Here is a 19,607-nt window from a genome sequence, read left to right as displayed (position 1 = left end):
GTTGCAGTGTGGAGTGCTCTGGGTTTCAGTCAGTAAGCAATGCTTTCCTTCTTGTGTGTGGATGTTGAAGTTTCAGGTAATGAAGGATGCCCACACTGAGAATGAGTTTGCTATTATATAGTGTTTCATATAACAATTTGCAAAGAACAGGAGAAAATAGAATGACATTCTATAGGATTTCACACACTGCTTTAGAGGAAAAGAGAATGTATTTCTTGTTTACTGCTAAATGCTAATTATTCCATGGAAATAACAGCTGTGCCAACAGCCAAATTGCTTTAAAAATGCAGGGTTGAGTTCTGCATTCCAATTAATGTTTAGATTAGACAACATGTGGGAACTTCCTCTGCAAAATTAACTTTCACATATTAGAATTATTTTACCTTCCCCTAAAATGCTTTGCTTGAGCAGAACTGTCCAAATGCAATATTTAAGCAATAACTGGTTATAAACTCACACACAAAGATGCACAACATCTTTGGAAATTTCATTACCCCTCAGATTTGCTACAGCTCTTTTGCCTGAGCAGGACCCTATGAATGTAGCTTGGATTTTCCTTTAGATGAGAAGGGAGGGCAAATCAAGTTCAGATGCACTCATCTGATTGTAGACTCAGGAAGAGGTACAACAAAGCTAGTAAGCAGGTGAAGGACTCCAGCTAGGGTGATTTAAAACTGTACTTAGAACTGAATTGGCAATTTATTTTTAGGGAAATGCTCATCACTCTGATGGGTGGGTGGGTGTGGAGAGAGTGACAATGAAGCCTTATTGGAGTTCACCGATTGGGTCTGCGTTGCTCCGGGACAGGAGGAAGGAAGTCAAAATGACACCGAGTTGGTTCAAAGAAAGAGTTTCTTCTGCTCTCCGGATAGCAGAAGGCACTTGCGTGATCAAGTCCACAGCAAGTCCAAAGAAATGACAGGTTTCATGCAGTTTATATATCCTCCAGGCACCCTCTCACTCCTCCCCTAGGAGCCCAACCACATCGGCCTACGTACACAGGTTGACATCACATATGTTCCTGCTCTGGTACTCTCAACAATAAAAGGATCTTCCTTCCTGTACTTCTGACCATAAAAGGATCTTCCTCTTCCTACTCTTATCTGGGGAGAGGTAATCATCTCCGGGAACACGCTCTGGCGTTTGTTCCCAGACCTGGGTTTGTGTGTCAGAGTGTGTCCAGGACATAAGATAAAGCACAGACGTGTCTTCTCTCTGTTCTGTTCTACTACCGCTACAGTGAAGGCCATATTTGCCGTCACAACTGATAAAGGAGAGGGCTCTGAGCACTTGTCTATACAGCCGGGCTTTTGTTTATGCATTGAGCTCAGAGATCAAATTAATGGATTTTAGCTATGGAAAAATAGGAATTTTGGTGCAGTTTAAAACTGCCTGCACAGTCAGTTTTTGGGTTTTGGAAACACATTCCTTCAACTATACATCCAGAAACCCCAATGGGGTTTGTGTACTGTGCAAACTGAACTATTCAGGTCAGGGGTGTAGGATAGATTTTCCTGCCATGCTGCAAAAGTTATTTCAAGTGTACTTTTGCCCATAGGAGGCCATTAACTTAGTTGAGGGGAATGAAAGAACACTTTGGGGTGCCATTAAAACTGGGAGTTCCCTAGAGAACTCAACTTTTGAAAATCTAGATTTCTAAGCAGGCGTTTGCCCTGTTGCTCTTTGAGCCACTCTCTATCTCGATTAAACTGTTAATTTTGAAAGAAAATAGGAGGAAATGAGATCACACTGTAAATTTACATAACTTCTTATCTTCATTTGCAGAGTCCCATCTTGGAGTCTTTTTATGATCATGCTAGACTGCAGTAGACTGTTGGGAGCCAGCTTGCATATATCTGTATCTGTCTATAGTGTTTATTCCCCACACTTCCTCTGAGGAGATCCAGTACAATATTCATACAGTTCATAGGCAGTCTCCCATCCAGGCACAACAGCTTAGCTTCAGCAGCAGAACTGCCTTGTGTGTCACCAAACTATACTCTGCTCATTTCCTCTCAATGCACCATAACCAGGTCCCCAAATGTCCCATCCTCACCCAACTATCTTAGGACATTAAAAGGTGTTGCCTTTAATGGAGCAATGGAAATGGAGGCAAATTATTTCGTCTCACAGGAGGAAATTATACAATTCCAAAAAACAAACAAACGTGAAGTGTGATTAAAAAAAACCACATGCAGAATATGAAGTGTGCCCTTTAAATACCAATTCCTAATTGCAGTGATGTGAATATGAAAATCAATGGTGTATGTTTATGAATTAGGCATTTCATTAAAATTGCCTTGATGTAAATAGCACAATCAGGTCTCTTATCAAGACTGATTGTCAATTTCCATTCTGGTATTTGTTAATAATAACTGACAAAATACCAGAGACCTTCTACGGCTGTAAGCATCATGGTAATGATGACTTTTTGGCAGATACTCAGATGCTAAACCCCAGATCATTGGTGATAGATTAATGTTGGATGTGACGAGAATAAAAGGAAGTCATTTGATAAGCAGTAGAGAACATAATATGTATTACATCCAATCACAGCTAAATATAACTTGCTATCGAAAATGCTTTTGCCCTATCACCCTCCTAGTCATTCCCTATCTACGTCATACTATTAATTTAATAGTAAATTGTAAATTCAGGAAGAATCAATATCATTATTGTTTGAGTGAGCTAGAATTGTTGCAGTTTCTGAAAGCTCAGGTATCAATATCCTTAGATAAGCCAAGAATTTCATTTTATGTATGTATGACATTGGGCAGGATCTCAAACATGGGGAGACCCCCACATGGGACCCTGAGGTGATGCATCACCCCCTGTCATGGCTCAAGTGGGGCCAGACCTCACAGCTCTCACCTCGTTGGCTGCAAGGTCCTTGATGCATGAGCTACACCATGTTGGTCCTTCCCTCTGGTTAACTCTCATGGGCAGCATACCTCAGCAGGAATGCTTGAAGGGGTTTTCTTCAAACAGAATTCCGAAGTGGAAAACAGATCTGTGCCACATTGCGAAGTAAATCCCTGTTACCTTGCTGTAATCAATAACGCTGTGGCCTTTTCACCCCCCCCCCCCATGTTCTGGTCTTACTCGAAACCAACCCTTGCCTTTTGGAGCAGCCTAATGCACCTGCCCCTCAGTGGCTCTGCATAGGGGCCTCTGCATAGGAGATTTGCCATTTCATTTTCCCAGCAGTTGTTCACTAACAGCAGTATTGGTATTCCTTCCTATGTCACCAGCATCATTGGAAATGCTGCAGTCTGGCTTCTTCTTGGGCTGCTTTGGCAAGATCAGAAGGCCAAGCTCTCACGATGTCATACACTGGACACATATCGTAGCTTTACCAATGTATATTTTAGATTGTCAATACAGCATTTGCTGTATTCACTGTAACATCTTAGCAGAACCCTTTCAGCCACCTGCAAAACGGCGTTCGTTTATGCTTTTCAAAAGGTACCTGCCAGTGTGGTGTAGTGGTTAAGAGCGGTAGTCTCGTAATCTGGGGAACCAGGTTCGCGTCTCCGCTCCTCCACGTGCAGCTGCTGGGTGACCTTGGGCCAGTCACACTTCTTTGAAGTCTCTCAGCCCCACTCACCTCACAGAGTGTTTGTTGTGGGGGAGGAAGGGAAAGGAGAATGTTAGCCGCTTTGAGACTCCTTAAAGGGAGTGAAAGGCGGGATATCAAATCCAAACTCTTCTTCTTCTTCTTCTTCTTGGAGGATCTGACGTTATTGAGCTATTCCCACCAAACCTTTTGCTTTGTCTCAGTGAACCAGGAAGCACTGAGCGTTCTATTGATTACAGAAGCCAGGAGGAGTACAAAGCACAATGAGAAACATTCATTGTCTTTTATTCAAGATTTCTCTTTTGTTTCTTCAGTGCAAAGACCCGTAAGTAGCAAACTTGAAGAACCAACACACTACTGAAGAAAAACTTATGTACCTTTAGTAGGTTCTCAGCACCAGTATTGGTCAGTGAGAAGAGCATAATCATGAACTCTATGGGCCAAAACTTTTTGACCAGAATAGAGAGATAATATCTGTGCATGTGCAAAGCACTTTTGTATGCACATAGGAAAGGTGGCCAATTATTCATTCCAGCAGCTTTGTGGTTCAACTAAGCCTTTTTGGCCACAATGGCTAATATACAGTTTTATAGAACAAGGTTCCATTTTTAAAGGGACAAAACTACATTGGTATCTGAAGAAGTGTGCATGCACACGAAAGCTCATACCTAGAACTAACTTAGTTGGTCTTTAAGGTGCTACTGGAAGGAATTTTTTTTCTTTTATTTTGTTAAAACTACATTGAGTATGGAAAGCTCAACCATTTTGTTTTGAATCCCAAATGAGCCCATTCTCTCTTAAAAAGTTTACTATATGAAATGAATGGTGGATTTGAACCTCTTCGACCTGTTTATGTTCCCCTGTGCCATTTGCTACTAGTAATGGGATTGCGTGAGTTTTATATTAGAAATTAAGAAACGCATCCACACAGCAGTGACTGGCAGGTACCTTTTGAAAGTATATATTTTCAAAGTACAATGCAGAAAGAATCAAACACAAAAACAAAACAGTAGAATCTGGTAGAATTCAACCACAAAGGGGATAAGAAAAGAGGGAGATCAGGACATACAGTGACAATTTTTGTGAGCTAAAAAAAGTCTAGGAGTTTGGTATGTTCCCTGTTTGGCCCTTACACATCCCCCAAAGAGCTCTTTGGGAGGTGCAGGGGGCTGCAACCAGAGAAGACTTGCTCATTAAGTGGTTAAGATCCTCATCTGTGTGGAGAACAACATCTAAGATAGTGGAATATGGTTGTCACCTTAACGGTCTCCCCACTTATGGTGTACTTAATGGCAATTCACATACCCTTTCTTTGTTGCTGCCAACCTTTGCATTTCACCTTTAAAGGTGTTCACAGTCTTTGCACATGAGGGAGAATGATTAATAGCTGCTATTGATTTTTCCCCCCACAACCAGAATGAGGAAATATAGTAACATGAAGCAGAAAAGAGCAAAGCGAAGTGCCTCAGAATGCTTTTCCTTTGGGAAGGGGGTAGCTGGAGTGAGGGGGGGGGGCTCTTTCAGAATGTCAGTGAGTTTGCAAATATTAACAATCTCTGCACACATTTCTCTCTAAAGGTGACAAATGTTTCCATTTCCATTTCTGCTTGCTACACAAGTTTGAGCACATTTACTTGGAAATTGATCAAATCCAGCAGAAAGATGGGAAGTAACAGTTCATTTTACTTCTGTACTTTTCCTTATCTATATAGATCATGATATGAGACATGCCATCAAATTGTAAGGAATAGTACAGATACACAGGTAATTTTTCAAAGCCATGTGATAATTAGAAGGCAATTCCTATTCTGCCAATGGGGCATTTTTCACTAAACATGTCCCCGTAAAGCTCTAAATGGCCATTAATTAATGTTTAACTGGTTCTTAATGGCAATGAAGTCTTCTCTCGCTGATGCTTCCACATTAAAATTAGACTGAGACTTGCTCTGTGGAATGGAAAGGAGCATCATTGTTGATCTGGCAGCAGCATTAATTATTCTGATGTCTTAATTCAACGATATTGGAGAGCAGCGAAGTGAGATACCATCATCAGTTTGAGGAAGATATACGTCAATATATTAGATGTGCACCAGAACGAAAGTCAGATAGAGATTAAAATCAAGAAGCATCGGAATTCATTTTGGATTTGAATCAAACTGCATTTGCAGAATTACCAGCAAGAGGCAGCTGAAATGTGCTCTCTAACCAGAGGCAAATCATCTTAGGCTAGGCAGAAGAATCATCATTGCTCAGAGATCTATCACACAAAGTATTGTTCAAGGAGACAGCAGTTCACCTAACAAACACATTTACACATTGCATCTCGCAAACAAGAATCTAGGTTTAGCAGTGTGGCTCAGTAGCTAAATATTTCTTCTATGAGACTGGAAACGTTTAGGACCAGTCGGACAAAAGAGCAAAATGGAGCAATTGCCTGGGTATGTACCACATCTTTAGCTGTCAGGTCCATGTTTTGCCAGCTGGAGAGAAATAAGGCACTTCAATGCAGTCAGACCAGACTAGGGGTGGATTTACACTCATGGTTTTTAACTTTGAGGAAGGGTTAAGGAATGGTTTTGCTAACTATATGGATACATGATGTCCTACTTTTAACGTCCATAATGCGTTATTAAAATGTGGCACCAGAGGGCGCTGCAGAGCACCCAGAAGTAGGGAGACAGCATTTACCGTACTTTGCAAATATGCCCTGTGGCATTTTAGAACAATATATCTAATATCGTTCTAATAACATTAAACACATCAGTGTAGATCCAGCCTAGAATTACACAGGCCATTTAGGTTTGAGGATGTTGCTGATTTGCTTTGTAATAGATTCCTGAAGAGAAGCCTGTACGCCAGCATACTTTCATTTTACAATCGATTGCCAAAGCTTAGCCTGTGTGGTGACATATAGTTCATGAGCCTTAGTCATTGCCACGGTTCAAGGAAGCCTTGATCTGGGATCTGCATCCTTGATGCAGTGAATGGGCTCCATTTTGCCCTGGTGAAGGATCTGATTCTTCTAGAACAGATAACCTTGCAGCAAAGTACCTGGAACACTGTTAAATCTCCCAACTTGTGTGATTTAAGCCCCCAAAAAACCCCTGACATTCAACATGAAACACAGCACACAGGGAAGATTGACAGTGTTTGCCACTCATAACCTTCAGTTCTTTACAACAGTTTTGTGACTGAACATCAGTTGCATTTTCACTATATCTGCCATTTCGAAAGATACTGACAGTATGAATTTGTTCAATCTAACACAAAAACCATACCTTAGTCAAAGAAAATACCATCACTTTAGAGATTTCTTCCTCTCAGTGCTGGTACATCAGTCAGTTCAATCTAGTAGATCAGGATTAGTCAATGTGGTGTTCCCCATGTGTTATTCAACTCCAACTCCCATCCAGTCCCAGTCAGGGATGATAGGAGTTGTAGTCTTACATGGAAGTACACTACTTGGTTGGATACAAGCTTTTGCTCAGGCACTGCCTTGTGGTACTTTGCATGTTAAAGAACACAGCAAATTCACTTCTGGACGCATCCTCCCTCCCTCCATTACTGGAGTGAAAACACACCACAGGGAAGCTGAAGCTGCAACATAGCTCAGTCAGCAGAGCATGAGGCTCTTAATCTCAGGGTTGTGGGTTCAAGCCCCATGTTAGGCAAAAGATTCTTGCATTGTGGGGGGTTGGACTAGATGACCCTCATAAAGGTAAAGGTAAAGGTACCCCTGCCCGTACGGGCCAGTCTTGACAGACTCTGGGGTTGTGCGCCCATCTCACTTAAGAGGCCAGGGGCCAGCGCTGTCCGGAGACACTTCCGGGTCACGTGGCCAGCGTGACATCGCTGCTCTGGCGAGCCAGAGCCGCACACGGAAACGCCGTTTACCTTCCCGCTGGTAAGCGGTCCCTATTTATCTACTTGCACCCGGAGGTGCTTTCGAACTGCTAGGTTGGCAGGCGCTGGGACCGAGCAGCGGGAGCGCACCCCGCCGCAGGGATTCGAACCGCCGACCTTTCGATCGGCAAGTCCTAGGCGCTGAGGCTTTAACCCACAGCACCACCTGCGTCCCTGATGACCCTCATAGTCCCTTCCAACTCTACAATTCAATTCTATGTAAGCCAAAATGTAGGCTTAATGTTTTTGTTTTAAGTTGTTTTCACTGTAATGCTGATTCTTTACAGTGTACCCTGAGAATTTGTTGAAGGGCAAGGCATAAATCTTTAAAATAAATTAATAAATAAACGAATGCCAGTATGCTCTCCACAGCATATTTTGACAGTAAGCACACAATGGAATAAATGCACGTAGCCGCTTAACACATTTCAAGGTTAACTTGAGAAACAAAAAAGGAGCTTCTCTGATCTGGCTTGTAGCCAAACAACACATTACAGTAGACATGGAGGGGGTACCAGCAGGCCCTTCCTGTTTTGCTTTTTCAATTCCTTCTCCATATTGGGAAGCTTCACTTTCTGTGATGTGACTAGTTATGTCATGAATTTCCCTACTCACCCACCCACAACTAATGGCGGTCAGTTAGTGGCCTTGCACTCACGGAAGGAATTTTGACGTAGGTGAGGCCTCTGCTAATGGAAGAGGCCATTCTTGGCAATTTCCCTTCCCTGTTGCTACCCGCAGCAGCACCCCCAAGAAATCTGCTCCAGAGAGTTGGGTAATCTTCCCTAACAGGGAGGGAGGTGGAGTCTACAAGGTGGAATCAGGGGAGTGAAAGAGCAAAAATGGCCTCCCTTCGTCTTCCATCAGTGGAACCATCTGCTGGTTCAAAAGCCCTTCTCCATTAGTGCAAAGGACCCAGCTGGATTTACCCCAAAGGTACAACGCTACGCCACATCCCAGATATGAGAAAAGACACGTTATGAGAAGGAAGCAGTAAGTACATTTCAGGAAGGCTCTGTTCACTTGCAGCCACATGTCTGATGTAGTTTGGTTTGCTAAAACATACGTACCTTGAAGACCACATTTAGCAGAAGGGCATGGTTGGAATATTAAAATAAAGAATGTTTCAACATCTGGGGGAGGAACAGATTTTCAAAAGCTGCTGTTTGGCCTTACAGGAAAACCTTTCAAGGCATAACTAGACAAAGCCTGCCCTCTAGAGAGCATTGCCTTTTCCAAGCTCTCTCACATTCAGTGACTAGCGAAGAACTAAGGAGCTTGTTCTTCAATAAACTGCAGAAGCAGACCTGTAGTTCAAAGTCTCAGAGGTTAAAGGAAAAATGAATTAGCATGTTTGTATAAAGAGTAATCAATAAGCCAATAGCTAATATTAAGCACAGGACACACTAACGTTGGGGGAGGGGCCTTGGGAATTGCTTGTGTTCAGGATAGATTTCCTCCTGCAGTGCCATATCTATTAAAAATCACAGCAAATGATGAATATCTATAGTGCCTTCCCTTGGTGTAGCAACACAAGCCTTCCCAAGACACTTCAGTGCTTGAAGTAGAATATTCAGATGCTGTGTCCTATGAAATCTTCACAATAAACACTAAAACAAATAACAGCAAAACAAAAAATTCTATCCCACAACACTAATTATGAATATGGGAAAGCGGTGGGGATAGCATATGCAGCAGGAGAGGGTGTGTGTGGCAAAATTTGCACTGGGGCTAAATCTGTGTCAGGGCTCACTCCCAGAATATATTTCAGAATGGTACTAAAAAGTGTTGCTGCTACTCACCATTGCCCCCACCACACCAGCTGCTTTCTCTCATTTCTTTGCCAAATATTAATTAATTAATTGAAATTTCTATCTCACGATCTCTGCCAAAAAGAGAACACTCAAAGCTATGTACTGTGCAATAAACACAAACAATTACAATAAAAACATCCCCCAAACACTATGAGAAACAAACAGCCGGCATGAAACGCAGCCAAAGATTCCAGGTTATGTCCCAACAGAGAATGGCACCAGCTCCAGCTTAACCGGCAAGACATGCTTTCTGGAACAGCTACATCTTAACTAAGTGTGGAGAGGTCCATGGAGATGCCTCCAGCTGGGCTTAGCTTGGCTGCATTTCCACAATGGCAGTATGTCACCACAGAGAAAGTACAGATTTGCATCCTTCCCATTCACATTCCTGTGAAAGACACAAGGCTGTGCCTCCACAACAGATCTGAAGAAACCAGGAGGTACACAGACCTTCCAAGTGTCCCTGTTTTCCAGAGACAGTCCCGGATTTACAGAAGCCGTCCCAGTTTCTGATTTGATCCTGGAATGTCCCACTTTTCCTTAGGACGTCCTTATTTCCATTGGAGAAATATTGGAGGGTATGACCCACAAGCCAAGGAGATAAGTAAGTATACAACCTTTAGAAGAGTTTTTTATAGGGGGGAGTTTTTTTAACGTTTAATGTTTTATTATGTTTTTATATAGGTTGGAAGACACCAAGAGTGACTGGGGCAACCTAGTCAGATGGGTGGGGTAATAATAATAATAATAATAATAATAATAATAATAATAATAATAGAATAGGATGTCCCTATTTACATCAGAGAAATGTTGGAGGGTATGAGGTACATGCAGGAGATGATGCTACTTAAGGTGTGCAGGTCCCTGACTATAGAGCAGGGTGTGACCCTCCGGAGGTTTTTGGAGTACAACTCCCAGCGGCTCCAGCCAGCACAGCTAATGGTCAGTGATGAAGGGAATTGTAGTCCATCAGCACCTGGAGGTCCACAGGCTCCCAACCTATGTGGCAGAGGACCTCCTCCTCCTCTGCTATTTACTACATCTTCAAAGGGCACTGTGAGTCTGGAGGCAGGGAAGGCCATCTCTGGTTTTGGTACGGAGTACGGTGAAGAGAATTCTGGGGGGAAGGGTAAAAAGATTCAGAGCAAGTTCCAACTGAGAAACTCAACATTGATGTCACATCCACAATATCCATTTCAAGTCCTCTTACACCACTTTATAGTCATGGCTTCACCCCCACAAAACCCCTGGAAACTGGACTTTACCCCTCACAATTCCCTGCAACCTTAACAAACTGAAGTTCCCAGGATTTGGGGAGAAGAGCTATGGCTGTTAAAGTGGTACAAGAGTTATTTAAATGTGTGGGTGTGGATGCAGTCTGAATTGGGGAAAAGCCATGCATTTAAGTTAAAGTTGTTTGAGGGCCACTGCTTAGTGACAGAACACATGTTTTGCCTGCTAAATGAACCAGCTCCTTGGCATCTCCAGCTTAAAAAAAAAAGATTCAAATCACTGAGTTGTGTGAAAGCTTCCTACCCAAGGGGGAGGCTGCAGCCAGTCACAATAGATGGACAAAGAGACTGAGCTGGTATAAAGCAATTTCTGATGTTCCTATCACCTTTTGTTTGGGATGAGATATAACAGCCAAATGTATGAGTTCTCCTGAGGAATAGTCCTGTAGTCTGAAACCCTGTGGGGGACTGCCCCACCCTGGTGCCTATATAATGTTCCAAGCTCGAGGATTTTGCCACTTTATAAGCAGCAGGAAATATATTCAGATCACTTAAGGCGAAACACCACACTAGAGTGCTGCTTAATTGCACTGAATTATATATATATATATATATATATATATATATATATATATATATATATATAAAATTTTAAACATAAATGCAGAAATAAAAAACAATGAAACATATATCATAACATATTTTCTTAGCTTCATTGGACTCCCTCACGTCTCCCGCTCCCACTTGCATCATTGTCAATTCTTACCCGCAATTTATCATCTTGTTTACATTCTTGTATCCCATTCATTTAAAATATAATCTAATATTTCTCCCAAAGGTTTATGTTTTTTCCTCAATCTCACTTGTCATCCTAATTCCATCTAGTTTAGTGGTGCTCAATTGTTTATGATCTAGCATCCTTCTTAACATTCAACCAAATTACAATGCTTTTTTAAATAAATCTTAAATTTCTTCCAGTCTTCTTCAACTTTCTCTTCTCCCAGGTCTCGGATTCTGCCGGTCATCTCGGCTAGTTCCATATAGTCTATCAGCTGCATCTGCCACTCTTCCAGTGTGGGTAGATCTTGGGTTTTCCAATGCTTAGCGATAAATATCCTTGCTGCTGTTGTTGCATACATAAAAAATGTTCGGTCCTTCCTTAACACCTTCTGGCCGACAATACCCAAAAGGAAGGCCTCTGGTTTCTTAGTGAAGGTATACTTAAATACCTTTTTCAGCTCATTATATATCATTTCCCAGAAAGCCTTCACTCTAGGGCAAGTCCACCAGAGGTGAAAGAATGTTCCTTCATTTTCTTTACATTTCCAACATTTATTATCAGACAAATGGTATATTTTGGCAAGTTTAACTGGGGTCTTGTACCATCTATATATCATTTTCATTACATTTTCCTTCAAAGCATTACATGCAGTGAAGTTCAACCCAATGGTCCACAACCTTTCCCAGTCCTCAAACATAATGTTGTGCCCAATGTCCTGTGCCCACTTTATCATGGCCATTTCATCTTGTGTATTCCATTTTAACAGCAAGTTATACATTCTTGAGAGTACCTTAGTCTTAGGCTCTAACAGTTCTGTTTCCAACTTCGATTTCTCCACCTGGAACCCTAACTTTTTGTCATTTTTAAAAACTTCTTTAATCTGAGCGTAGTGTAACCAGTCTCGCACTTTATCCTTCATTTTCTCCAAACTCTGCAATTTCCAATTGTCTCCATCTTTTTCTAGTATTTCCCAATATTTTGGCCATTTGGCCTCCATATTGGGTCTTTTTCGGGCCTTAGCTTCCAGCGGTGAAAGCCACCTTGGAGTTTTATTTTCCAATAAGTCTTTATATTTTGTCCAGACACTAAACACTGCTTTTCTGACAATATGATTCTTAAAGGCCTTATTGATCTTAACCTTGTCATACCATAAGTATGCATGCCAACCAAAAGCATTGTTAAAACCTTCCAGATCCAGAACGTCAGTGTCCTCGAGAAGTAGCCAGTCTTTTAGCCAGCAGAAAGCTGCGGCCTCATAGTACAACTTTAGGTCTGGCAGGGCAAAGCCCCCTCTTTCTTTCGCATCAGTTAATATCTTAAACTTAATTCTGGGCTTTTTGCCCTGCCAGACAAACCTAGAGATGTCTCTCTGCCACTTCTGGAAGAACTCCGTCTTGTCCACAATCTGTAGTGTTTGAAACAAAATAACATTCAATACATTCATCTTAATAGCAGCAATTCGGCCTAACAAAGAAAGTTTCAATTTTGTCCAACTGTCTAAGTCTCTTTTAATTTCAGACCAACATTTTTCATAGTTATCCTTAAAAAGACTCAGATTTTTTGCTGTTATGTTTACCCCTAGGTACTTTACTTTTTTAACCACAGTTAGTTCTGTCTCTCTCTGAAACCGTTCTGACTCTGTATCTGTCAAATTTTTTCCCAGCACCTTAGTTTTCTGTTTGTTTAATTTAAATCCCGCCACCCGACCAAAGTCTTGAATCAATTGTAACACTCTTTTCGTACTAGATTCTGGCTCCTGCAGGGTCAAAACTAGGTCATCTGCAAAAGCTTTAAGTTTGTATTGTTTCACTCCGACCTGGATTCCTTCCACCAACCGGTCCCCTCTGATCATATTCAAGAGCACCTCCAGAACCGAAATAAATAGCAGAGGGGAAATGGGGCAGCCTTGTCGTGTTCCTTTTTCAATTTTAAACTCTTCTGTAACCACATTGTTAACTATCAATTTAGCTTTTTGTTCTGAATATATTGCATCAATCCCATTCTCAAAACCCCGTCCCACTCCCATTTCTTTTAAATTTCCCTTCATAAATTTCCAAGAGATATTGTCAAAGGCCTTCTCCGCATCTATAAAAATTAACACTGCTTTTGTATTTATGTCTGTTTGCAAAAGTTCCAAAATGTCAATGATATTCCTTGTGTTAGCAAACAGGTGTCTACCTGGGAGAAAGACTGCCTGGTCTTTATGAATTACTTCATTTAATACTTTTTTGAGTCTACTTGCCAAAACGTCTGCAAATATTTTGTAATCCACATTTAAAAGGGAGATGGGACGATAGTTCTTAAGTTGTGTCTTTTCAGCTTCCGATTTTGGTATCAATGTGATAAAAGCTTCTTTCCACGATTCCGGCGCCTTCTTCCCCTCCATAATTTCATTGCTGACCTCCATCAGTGGTTGTATCAGATAGTCTTTTAATGTCTTGTAGTACTTGGAGGTCAGCCCATCTGGCCCTGGGGATTTGCCCAATTGCATGTTCTGAATGGCTTGTTCAATCTCTTGTCGTGTTATTTTGCAATTCAGGATTGATCTATTTTCTTGTGACAATTTTGTTAGTCCATTTTTTTCCAAAAATTGTTTAATCTCAACCTCATCTTGCGGCCCTCGAGTATATAATCTTTTGAAATATCTCTGGAAGCACTTTCTGATCTCCACAGGGTTCTGAATATTTCTTCCTTCAATTTCTAAATTTGTGACTGTATTTAGTTTTTGTCTCCTCTTCAACTGCCAAGCTAGCAGTTTCCCACATTTATTTGCCGATTCAAAAGTTTTTTGTTTCATTAATTTAATCTTCCACTCTATTTCCTGGTTTATCAATTTAGAATATTGTGCTTGATGAAGTTTGATTTCTCTCAGGGTCGGCTGTGACTTCGGATTTGATCTTAACTTCTCCAATTCTTTGATTTGCCCAATTGCATGTTCTGAATGGCTTGTTCAATCTCTTGTCGTGTTATTTTGCAATTCAGGATTGATCTATTTTCTTGTGACAATTTTGTTAGTCCATTTTTTTCCAAAAATTGTTTAATCTCAACCTCATCTTGCGGCCCTTGAGTATATAATCTTTTGAAATATCTCTGGAAGCACTTTCTGATCTCCACAGGGTTCTGAATATTTCTTCCTTCAATTTCTAAATTTGTGACTGTATTTAGTTTTTGTCTCCTCTTCAAATGCCAAGCTAGCAGTTTCCCACATTTATTTGCCGATTCAAAAGTTTTTTGTTTCATTAATTTAATCTTCCACTCTATTTCCTGGTTTATCAATTTAGAATATTGTGCTTGATGAAGTTTGATTTCTCTCAGGGTCGGCTGTGACTTCGGATTTGATCTTAACTTCTTCTCCAATTCTTTGATTTTCTCCAATATCTTGTCTTTCCTCTCATTTTGTATCCTTTTCTTTACAGCATTCTGTTGTATCAAGAACCCCCTCATTACAGCCTTACTTGCGTCCCAGATAGTTCTTTTTTCCACCATAGTGTTCATGTTTATCTCAAAATAGTCCTTCAAGGCTTTTTGGGCCTTCTCAACAATCTCCTGATCTCTAAACAAATTGTCATTCATCTTCCATCTAAAGGAGCCGGTTGGTAGTAGTGTCATGTCCATCTTCGTTGCATTATGGTCGGAGCAGGTCTTTGGGCAGATTTCCACCTTTCTGACCTTGGGTGCCAGACCTCTAGTTATCCATATTTGGTCGATTCTTGTCCAAGTCAGCTGGGCTTCAGAGAAAAATGTTCCCTCTCTTCCCAAGGGGTTCTTCGTTCTCCAAATGTCAATTAAGTCCATATTGTCTGTCGTTTCAAAAAAAGTCTTTGGTAGTCTGCCGTCCTTTGTAACATTTTGGTTTTGTGACTTATCCATGTTAGTTGATACAACCCCGTTCATATCTCCCATCATAATGATGTTGTCATAGTCCAGATAATCCAGCATTGTCTCATGCAACTTCTTGTAAAATTCCGATTTCCCTTCATTTGGTGCATAGATTCCTAATAACAAAATCTTCTCTCCTTGATGTTGTATCTCAATTGCTAAAATTCTTCCATGTTCATCTTTAAATAAGAATTTGGGTGACAGGCTCTCTTTTGCATATATCTCTTCTTTACTCTGTCCGAAGATATAAATTCCTGGCCAAGTCTTTTGTTTATTAACACTTTTCTGTGGAGCCTAGTCACATGTGTTTCTTGTAGGCAAATGATATCCAATTGTTCCTTTTTTAATATGTGAAAAATTTTCCTCCTTTTTTCCGGGATGTTACAGCCATTTATATTCCAACTCAAGAGTTGCAGAGACATCCTGAATTAGTCTGATTATTTTCCTGGGGGTGGTGTCTTGTTCACTGGATCTTCAGGTTCCGAGGGTGCAGGTACCGCTGGTGCTCCAGGCCCAGAGGGTAATTCAATTCCCTTTTGAAGGTCCTCTCCGTATGCGGTCAAAAATTTATCTCTGTCTTCCAGTGTTCTGATTTTAACCTTCTTCCCTCTAAAAGTGAAAGATACTCCTTGGGGAAATTCCCACCTGAAGATAATTGAGTTGCTCCTCAACAATTTGACCAGTTCAAGATAGTCAGATCTAAGATCCAACAGTTGTTTAGGGATGTCCTTGTAAATTTCAATTCTTCTATCCGAAATGTCCAGTGACTCCGTAGTGTAGGCCCAAAATCTTATCCCTTTCCTCCTTTGATCTCAATGTTATCAAACAGTCTCTGGGCTTCTCTTTCTTTACAAGTCTTCCAAGCCTGAAGGCTGATAAGATTTTAAAGTCCTTTTCCTCTAAATTCCAAAACTTGGAAAACTCTTTAGTCAGGAACTCAGCTAAGTTGCCTTCTTCCGCTTCTGGTATCGATCTTATCCTAAGGTTACTCTCCCGGTTCCGCAGTTCTATCATGGAAAGGTAGGTCTGGTGTTCACCTACTTGTTTGCTGAGTGGTCTTACCTCTTGTTCCAAATTTCCCAGTCTTTGGCTAGTATCCTCAGCCAATTTCCGATTTTCTGCCGTGGCCTCCGTCAGTTCTCCAATTGCTTGTACGTTCTGTGATACTTGTCCAGTTAATCTATTTAAACATTCTGTGTTTTGATCAATTTTAGCTGTTTGCTCATCAGCTTTCTTATCCAGAGATTCTACTCTCTTGTCCAAAGATTCCAGTTTTTCGTAGATTTTCTCTAAAATAGAAGCAGTTGCTCCTGAGGCCATATCTTCCAGTTGTAATTGCTCAGTTTCTCCCTCCCCTGCTTGTGGCCGAGAAGCAGCTTCTTCTTCTGAAGGCAGAGTAGGTACAGATGATCTGCGTGCCTGAGAGGCTGCGGTTAAAGTTGTTAAAGTTGTTTGTCTAGTTTTTGGTCCCTTTTTTCTTGCGCCACTCATTCCAGAGTTATCTAAAAGTCAAGGTCAAGCTGAGTTGTTCCCATGAGAAAACAACAGCCCAGATGGTAACAGTCAAACAGGAGGCCGGGAAAGGAAAGTAAAATAATGTCACTGCTGTAAATCCCGAATCCTCTAGGGGGAGCATAAAATGTCTTTAGGGAAGAGATCAATTCTGGTAAAATTGCTAAAATCAAGTTTAAAGTCCCGGAACCTTCAATAGCAGGTTTTAAGCAGAGTTAGTATTAACAGCCACATTGTTTCAAACAGTGCAAACTGGTATTTCAAATGATGCTTCAAAGTAGCAAGTCCAAACTCCCTCAGATTGTTGCAATTTTTAATTCAAAGTAACCAAATCTGCAGACTGACAGCTCAGTTACTCAGGCAGCTCCAGAACCTGGGTTTCTTACTCAAATTATATTTCCGATAGAAGAAAGGTATCACGATGCAAGTAAAGAACATAAAATCAAGTCTTTATTCTGCTTACAAAAAAGTTCAGCGGTTGCTCAGATCGATTAAGTTAAAAATTCTTTCTTTGCCTCCACTCCTCCAGCTCTTTGCTTTGAAGTTCAGTGACAGCGGAAGACGGACTTCCTGTTTTACGTCGCTCCGCTTTCAGCCAAATTCAATAATTTTTAGTCTCAAATTTTGTAAAGTCCTCTTTACTCACGGATTGTTGCTTTTCCAAATCAGAAGTTTCAGGAAAAGAGGTCAGCGCTCACCGGCAGCAGCAGCGCGGCTTCACTCCGTAGCTTGCGAAACGACCCACAGCGCCGCTACCCCCTCCCCGCTCCGGAGCCCCTTACGGGGTTCCTTCAACATTTGAGGGGTTGCTTCTGGCGCCCGCCGGGTCCCGAGACCACAGGCTTTTGCTGCCTGTGGGTTTCCGACGTGGGTCTTCGCTTCACCGTAGCGGACGACCCGTTTCCCACGGAGCTTCCTCTTCACAGAAGGAAGAGGACCGCCATTGCCGTTCGCGCCGCCTCCAGAAGTTAATTGCACTGAATTCTTAACTCCCACTGTTTATAACGTCACATTGAACTGAGCTGCACACCAGTATTATGGACTGGGGTCAAAGCCCAATGGCATACATGAGGCGTTTTGCCCTCATTATTAAAATGTTTTAGTGTCTTCCCGTAGTCTTCATTCATGTCACTAAATGGCATTTCCCAGTATGCTGAAAAGGCCACCATTGTAAGCGATGAGGATGCTGTAATTCCAAAATCTCCCACTGTAAGGTGCAGTGACATGAAAACAAACAAACAACAACAACAACAACCAGGTTGTGCTCAACCAATTTTCATTCTTTCCATCATCTTTTGATTTAAAAGCAGGGCACTTAGTGGCCCAGAGTGCAGTTGTTTTGCTGTGGCAAATGTACTTCCCATTTTTATACCTTACTGAGCAAACTTTACTCTTTCATTTCCATGTTTTCAGCCAATTATGAAGCAGTCAAAGGCTCTTTCCCTCGCATGATTTTTAAACACTGGAAAGCAAGTTGGTAAACCCAGCACAGACATTGGCTCACTGGGTAACCTTGATTAACAAACAGTACAAGGCTAATCATGTCTACTCAGAAGTCAACCCTGTCAAACTCAGTGGGGTTTACACCCAGGTAAAATGGGTTAGGACTGCAGCCTAAGTCACTGTCACTCAGTCTCAGTGCCCTGCAAATTGCAAAAATGAAATAAATGTTATTTCTCAGAATGTAGATTGATAGAAGCACTTCTAGTTGACAAATCTTACTGTGAGAGCAAGCAAATTGAAGTGTTTTGTAATACATATATATTTGTGGATTCTACCAGAGTTAATGGAGTTGTGGTACCTGTACAAAAGGGGTTTTAATCCTATGCACATTTACTTGGGAGGAATCCCTATTGAAAACAGTGGGTCTTACTTCTGTGTGAACATGCATAGAATTATACTCTAAGGTGATTATTGATTTGGCTGGAAAAGGATATGTAACAAATTGGAGTTTGCTTGACAAGACCATTGTGTAGGCTCAAACACCTATCTTTCTTCCTTCTCAGGTAGAGTATACTTTAGTGTCTAGTCCCCAGATAATAACTAGAAAGAACCAAGTAGTCCAAAAACAGTGTTTTGAATGTGTTATAAACATGCAACACCAGATGTTACTGTAGAGCAGGAAACTTTTCTATGCGATTTTACATAGCGTTTTTTTCTTCTTTTGTTATAATGATTTAATTTCTGACTCATTTATAGCAGTTTTTTTCACTGAGTGTAGATCCACCCCAGGCAAGGAGCACACATATCATCAGTTTCGGACAGAACCATCAGTGGCCTGAGAGATGTTTGGTCCAGCTGTTCCTCATCTTCCTAAGAACCATGTGCCTTGAAGGCAGGCAGGAGCCCAGGCCAGAGATCACACATATCACTGGCTCCCAATTGACCTGATGGTACTCTGCCACACTTGGTTACCTTAGCAAGGGTGATATATAAATCAAAGTACTGTAGATAAAGCAATCAGTAAATCAATGTGGCTCATCCGGTGGGCAGAGTCACAGCAATAGCCTATTAGCACCAGTGTCCTCCAACATTTTTCCCCACTGAGATTCCCTCTCAGCGGTTTACCCACACAGGGCCTATGAATGTCAAGTCAAATTCCTGAATTCCAACGTGGAATTTAAACAAAGTGGTTTAGAAGGACATCACCGCTGATGAGTGCATGGTGTCCCTCCCCAGCACTGAATGCCATCCCAATAGGCAATGTCTGACAGCTCAAACCACTTCTGAAGCAGAGCAGAACACAGAGGGCTCTGAAAATGTATCAGAAACAGGGACGAATACACCTTTCTGCTGTGCTCAGTGATCACCAAGATGAGGCAATGCATCCTTTAAGCACCTGTTCATGCAAATAATCTGGAGGATAGGTACAACTCTAAAGAGCCAGCAGGAGGCTCACATATTTCATG

This window comes from Podarcis cretensis (assembly GCF_951804945.1).
Source record: "Podarcis cretensis genome assembly, chromosome: 5".
NCBI classification, from domain to species: domain Eukaryota; kingdom Metazoa; phylum Chordata; class Lepidosauria; order Squamata; family Lacertidae; genus Podarcis; species Podarcis cretensis.
The sequence above is the reverse complement of the archived record's forward strand: the minus strand, read 5'-3'. Positions refer to the sequence as shown.